Source organism: Zea mays, chromosome 4, assembly GCF_902167145.1.
Source record: "Zea mays cultivar B73 chromosome 4, Zm-B73-REFERENCE-NAM-5.0, whole genome shotgun sequence".
NCBI classification, from domain to species: domain Eukaryota; kingdom Viridiplantae; phylum Streptophyta; class Magnoliopsida; order Poales; family Poaceae; genus Zea; species Zea mays.
Genome location: NC_050099.1, coordinates 142,802,353 through 142,809,199, shown reverse-complemented (window position 1 = coordinate 142,809,199; position 6,847 = coordinate 142,802,353). Strand labels below are relative to the sequence as shown.

The following is a 6,847-nucleotide window of genomic DNA, read 5'->3' as shown; positions in this document are numbered from 1 at the left end:
GGTGTCAGTTTCGTGTTATGACAGGAGATTAATCCTAATCTCGGATGCTCAATAAAAATTTCTCTTTCTCACGCGCGTATGTCTCTGATTATCCAGATTATTCATTCACATTTCGCCGAATTCGGAGTTACTCAGTCTCACAGAAGGCCAATTTTGGAGCCTGTGAAAACTTTTAATTCTTGGCATGAATGCGAACTTGATAATCCATCTCGAATTATAAATCTCATCTGAAGCTCATTAAATCAAACTCTCGACGACTGTTATTTGATCTGAGCCCTAGTCTAACTCCTCGAACTTCGCTCGATGTCTGACTATTTTAATCCGACTCCGCACTCTCAAACGGAATGCTTAATATGTCGTCATCAAATCAATTTATCCGACTCGGCTAAATATCTCATGTCCGAACCGAATTCAAAACCCTGTATCGACCGCAATTTTAAAATATCACGATCCGCCTTCTCCGACTAAAAATCCAAAACCGATCAAATCTCAGGACGATTTATTTTCGAATCACGCGTAGGTAATTATTCTCGAGCGAAATCAAATTAGACTCTTGGCCGAATTAATCGCTCAATCTTTCGTTCGTCCGAACTCCAGCTCGCTCTGTTTTTACACAGACGAATTCCGCGGGAACATTTTTATTCGAAAAAACAAATTAGCGCGACCCGATTTCATGTTTTGGGCCAAGCCCATTCCAGCCCGGCCCAGCCCACTAAAGGAAACCCTAGCCCTAATGCCCCTCTATAAATAGCAGCCCTCTCCTAGCAAGTGGAGTCATTTTTGCACTCCCACCCCTCAAAAAATTCCAGCCGCCACAGCTTCCCTGCCTCTTCTTCTTCACGGCGCAACAGCCAGCGCGCAGGGAGTCGAGCTCCCTCTCTGTCCATGGCGCTCGGCAGCAGGCGCGCCTCGTCCTCCCATGGCCGCCAAGCTCCCTCAACGCCGGCGTCCTCCTCTCCTCCCCATGGCTGCAGCAGGCGCCCAGCTCTTCTTCTCCAGCGCATACCCTCCAGGCATGGCGGCAGCTCCTCCTCCCTCTGTTTCTTACCGCAGGAGCTGGAGCTCCCTGGAATCATGCCGACGCCCTTGATCTCCTCTTGGCCGCGACCTCCTCTGCCCCTTTATCCATGGCCGCCAGCAGCCCTTCCATGGCCAGCACCCCTCCTGCTCGGCCACACCATCGGCTGGCCATGGCGTCCAGGACTCCCTGCGCCCTTTCCCCACTGCATCTGCCTCCCTCTGCTCTTTCCCTTTGGAGGTGCTGCGCCATAGCTCTGATCCGAGGTCGCCCCCTGCTCGCGTCAAGGGTGGCCAGCCCCTGCTGTTGCTGACCATGGCTGCCCAGCAGCAGGAGACTTTCTCCCCTCGGCTCCCCCATCCGAGCACCCAAACAGTGCCCCTCCCTGCTCCATTTTTGTTGTTCCTGCGCCCTCCTCTGCACACAGCGAGCCCCTCCTCGCTGTTCTCTGTGGTACCCGCCGGCTGTTCGTGAAAATGTGCAGCAAGCCGCATGCTGCCGGCTCGCTGTTTCGTGAAGCCCGGTAGACAGCACGCCGTGACGCTCGCCGGGCGTTTGCTATTTTTGGCGCAGACCCGCTCGCGATGTCATCGACCCTCGGTGAGACATTCCGCTACCCTTGCTGTTTTTGTATCCATGGTGTCGACGATATGCCAAGTCCCTAAACTCGTGTATAATCGCAGCCACCGTCAAAGTCGCGCTCCGCGCTTGGCCGTTCGACGAAATGCCAAGCCTTACGGACAGCCCATGTGACTAGCCTCGATTCGTCCAGGTTGTTCACTTGGTATTTTGTGGATTAATCTGTTTAAGCTTTGGTCTATGTTGTGCATGTGTAAGAAAATGTATTTGTATGGATTGAAGTTCGTGGCGAAAGAAAAAGAAGTAGAAAGGAACTCGAACGTTTTTATATTTCGATAGGAATATATGCGATGTATTGTTTGATGTGTGCGATTTGTAGTTTTTTTTATAATTATATTTTGGTCGATGTGGTGGGCATTGGTGTTGGAAGGTGTGTGGGCATAAAATGTTTTGGTCATATGTCGTAGCAAGGTTGCCTTCACGTTTTGGTAAGCAAATATGTTGTGTTGTTTAATGTGATGAGTAAATTGGAAATACATGGGATGCGAGGATTTAATTAGGACATGTATGTACGTGTGTGCTGTGGTGTATTGTAGTAGTGGTTGCGTAAGATATTTGATTGAGGCGTGCGGGTATATGTCGTGATATGGTTATACTCGCAATGGGGGAAGATGTATATATTGTGACATGACGCTTAGGTCGCTATTATATAATCGTGTGAAGGATGCTCGTGATGGTTGTGTGTTTAAGGGTGATGTAGTGGCAGGCGAGAAGTAAGTTTAATTTTCAAACGATTCGTGGGTAGTATCTCGGTGTTGCCATGATTTTTGTGGTATGGCAATGTGATGCTTTGCTTTGTCAATTATCACATTCCATGCCCCTTTGGATAAATAAATGTCTTGTTGATCGATTAGAGGTCTTATACGAGCGTTATCGCAGCCCAATAATTATTGAAGGCGAGTAGCGTTCATAAGTCGATCCTTGTTAAAATTGAAGAACAATCCGTTAAGATATGCACATAAGTGCTTCAGGTCCTTCAGTAGCAAATATAGTCTTATGGAGTTTTACGCCATGTGTAATTGCCTCTATGTTAGATCCCAAAAATGTGCCATTTTAAGTGACCTGTGTAGTAACAATTTTAAGTTGAGCGATGATTAGGAAAAGCTGATTAATCTGCTCCAACCCATGTTTTTGAGTTGTGATGTCTAAAATGGTTCGCTAAGTCCAATACTGCAATTAATCAACTCATGTTAAGTAGGAGTCGATGGCGTAAGTGATTGTGATATAAATAGGTGTGGTGTCTCGGACTGCGATAATAATAGGCAAGCCGACGTGTATGTCGTATGGCGGGCTATGCCATTCCTTTGATTAATCAACTCGTTAGATGACTTTAGTTAAGCTCGTAGTCGCGGTAAATTGCTTGTTGTATTCTGAATGCGTATGGTTACGGTCGCGGATGAAAAGTATTAGTGCTCATGTGATGTCTAAATTAAAACGCAAATGGTTGGGTGCTTATTGGGGAGAATGTGTCGTTGATTGGTTGTAGTAGTTTTAGTGCACTAAATAACTTGAATAAAATTTGCAAGTCGACTTGTTGGTTCTAATTTGATTGTCTTAACTCAATTAAATAGTAAAGCGTTAGAATAATTCAAGTCGCTCGAACGCGGCGATTCGTGAATTCTATAGGAGCTGAAATTTATTGATTGCTGTTTTGGACTGCACACGCTGTTTTTGTCGTGCTGTATGTTGATGAACTAAATTGTATTTTCTGTAGATATGTGCTATAGAAAAGTGGTAGATAACTTTATTATCTTGCTGGTGTTAAAATTTGACAGGCATAAGTCTGATCGTTTAGAAGTTATGATTTTTACGAATTCAGTGACTGAATCTGTCCAAATTCTGTACAGATTTCAGAAACTGCATTGTTTGCTTATGTTAATGTTAGAATCAGTCCTTGTAGATTATAAGAAAGTTGTAGATGCTTTTCTTATCTTGCTTGTGTTAAAATTTCATAACTAAAGTCCTGACGGTTTAAGAGTTATGAATTTTACAACTTGGTTGCTGTGTTCTGTCCTCTGTCAGAACAGATTTCGAAAACTGTAATATTTGATTTGATTAAAACTGGAATCACTTCTTGGTGATTATAAAAGTTATGTAGGGATTTTTCTAATCTTTCCAAAAAGTCTTGGATCACTATTTTTGGTGATCTGAAGATTAAGTTAAGGATGTTTAAACTCTGAAGACTGAATCTGTCCAATTCTGGACAGCAAAGCCTTCTAGTGTATTTTATCCTTAGTTAAATATTGAATCACCTTAAGATGTTTATAAATGATATGTAGACAATTTTATTACCTTTCCAGAAAGTCTAGGATCACCTTGTTTGGATGTCTGAATCTTCAGTTGTAAATTTTTGAAGTTGCAAGTCAGAATCTGTCCAAATCTGGACAGTGCTGCTGTAATTGCACTTTTTGACCTTGCTAACAGCTGAATTCTGTGGAGGTAAAAATACCAAAGTTGTAGTTCACTTTTTAAGCTTTCCAGAAAGTCTTAGTTGGCTATTTTTGGATTAATATTTGAAGAGTTATGATTAAAACTAGCAACTGCTGTATTGCTGTCTAAAAATTCTGCTAGTGCGCTTTTGATTGTTTAGTTCACCCTTCTCGCTAAAAATGTTTGGTTGCTCTTAAGTAATGTAGACTTGCCATGGTTAGGCTAGAGATGACATGCGTGTCTTGTTTTATATGTTCCTTTCTCTAGTGATTGCGATATGGGAGTTCCATAGATATTGACGCTTATGTCCTCTATTGAATTTGTGTTGTCGGTGATGCTTGTGCGCGATCAATAGGAGAACTAATAAAAAGTCGTGTCCAAATAAACAAAATGCGCGTACTTGTGATGTCGTAGTTGTGTTGCGTAAATAAATAAAATGGTGTTGTCTTTTTAAAGGTGTAATACTGGACGCCGATAACGTGTAGATAACGAATGCTAGCGTATGGTTGTCTACGGTGTCTTCTCATTTAATGTTTAGTTCGCCGCTATGTCTTTGTATATCTTGTGTTACTTTCATTATATTCATACATATGCATCTTGCATCTCATATAGGACCGAGAGATGATGATCGAGCAACTGATGTGGTGCCAACCACGAGGTGCAGATGATGGACAATCTAAGGAAGGATGGACATAACCAGTGGATGCTCGCCAAGCGAGTGCCACCCAACAAACACTGTCTAAGTGTTAAATTAAGGCAAGCCCCGGTTTTATGCATAACCGTATATATATGCTATTTTACTGCACTTAATGTTTGTAGGCTTGTACTGTGCACTTAAGTGTAGGAGTTGACTGAAACCCTAGTTGCATGAACTCAGGATTCCTTTTGAGATGGATACTAGTATGCTAGGTCGAGTAGCTGCTCTACTAATTAGGGATCTCGGTAGAAGTCGAGTGATTTTTCTAGCACTCGCGCGAGGTCAGGAATTGATTGTCTCCACTTTATTATCATAATGATGTTGGTCTGTGGACAACAATCCATGGGGATTGGTTGTCTACAAGACGGAAATTGGAATAAGGATTAAGGTGTGGTACCGTGTGTCAAGCGTTTGAACGTACTAAACACATACCGAGAAATATGGTAAATCGGTAAGCCTAGTACCTGAGTGAACCTGCCCGCAGATTGCCCTCCTCACGCGACCTGAGACGAGGTCTCCCATTCCGGTTATGGTGGGTACAAGTGCGGTCACTGCACGACGGCCAGTCGGGGTCAGTGAGGCATTGTACGCCAAGGCGGTGAGCCCCTTTCTGTTGCCAGGGAATCGATGGGGACGGTTGATGTGTGTGGGGACGGAGTGCCCCTACATGTCGTGTGTTTAGGTTTACCTTGCAAGGTTTAAAAACTCGATTCGGATCGTCTGCTTCTCGCAGCTAATGAGACTGCTTGATCCATGCTGCTACATTGAGTAATAAGTGGAAATGAGGTGACTGGCAAAAGATGTTGATTGCTATAAATGTTTGATATCATGTATGAGTAGCTAGGTACTTATCTAGTTTAAAAGGATCATACTAGAACTTGAAAAGCTAAAATTTGATTTTAGACTCAGCTAGTGCTTTTGGCAAACCAAACCCCTCAGCCAAACAGCTGCATGTCTAGAGGTAGAGGAGTAGACTCCTCACACCGGGTAAGTCTAGCTGAGTATTAGTATACTCAGCCTTGCTTGTGGCACAATTTTTGCAGGTACTCCTTAGGATGATTGGTTGATGGTGTGACTTGGCCTCCATCCCTGCCACCGGGATAGATGGTCGAGTGGGTTACTGCTTCCGCAGGAGAGGACCAGGAGGAGTAGCGTGGCCAGGCTTCGCCATGTTACTCGGTTCTTCTCCGTTAGTTATTTCCGCTGCATTAAAATTTATGGTTATTATTTCTGAAACTCCGATAATGTAATCACTAATGATACTTATTAAATTTGTGGTATTATGTGTTATTGTATTTCTCTGTGCCTCACCTTCGTGTGAGCTAGTGGTATTCGATCCTGGATAAGTGGCCTCGTCGAACTAGATCCGAGGGATCGACGGGTTATTCCCATTTAAGTGTGGTCCAGCCTCTAAGGCGGGGCTTAGGCACTTAAGTTGGAATAATTCGGGCGGTTCCGCCACATCAGACACAGAGCGAGGGATGACCCTGGGTACGTTCGATACATAACCGAGGCTCGGGCTACACTCCCGAGGTACCCTAGGACATTTCCGAGACCAGCGGGAACGATCTTGTAACGGAATCCCACCAGAGGGAGGCATCGAGCCCTCGGACCCCGTCGAAAGGGGACCGGGTCCGGCAGATCACCCGTAGGTACTTTTGGAGCGCGCCTCCGGGCCTTTAGCCGACCCCTAACAAATGGGGCATGGGCGTCCACTCGGATTACCCGCCAGCAGGTCACCGGAGACACCATGTTTGGTGCCCTCCGAGGGCAACATGGCGCTTTCCCCCCCTCCTCCTTGCGGAAAGGCGACGCAGGGGCGTATGTAAAAAAGTCGAGTCTGTCCTTGACCGTCCTCTCGCCCTGTGCAGAGGCTCGGGGGCTGCTCTCGCAAACCCGGCTCCGGCCATACCGTTGACAGCGTCAACATACCAGCCCGAGAACTTGGGACCCGACCGTGCACCCAGGCTACGGCCAGCTCGCATGAGGGAACGACCAGACCAGCCGAAGCATTGCGTGAGGCATTAAGACCTCGGAGGAGTCAAACCACTCCTCCGAGGCCT

At 45.3% G+C, this 6,847-nt stretch overlaps 1 long non-coding RNA gene across 1 annotated transcript; it reads left to right on the top strand.

The window, feature by feature from the left end:
• The first annotated feature begins 794 nt into the window (after positions 1-794).
• LOC109945564 (uncharacterized) lies at positions 795-2,054 on the top strand. The gene is made up of 2 exons (XR_002268794.1): positions 795-1,618; positions 1,702-2,054. It is a non-coding gene; the product is annotated as an uncharacterized lncRNA (long non-coding RNA).
• The last annotated feature ends 4,793 nt before the right edge of the window (positions 2,055-6,847 follow it).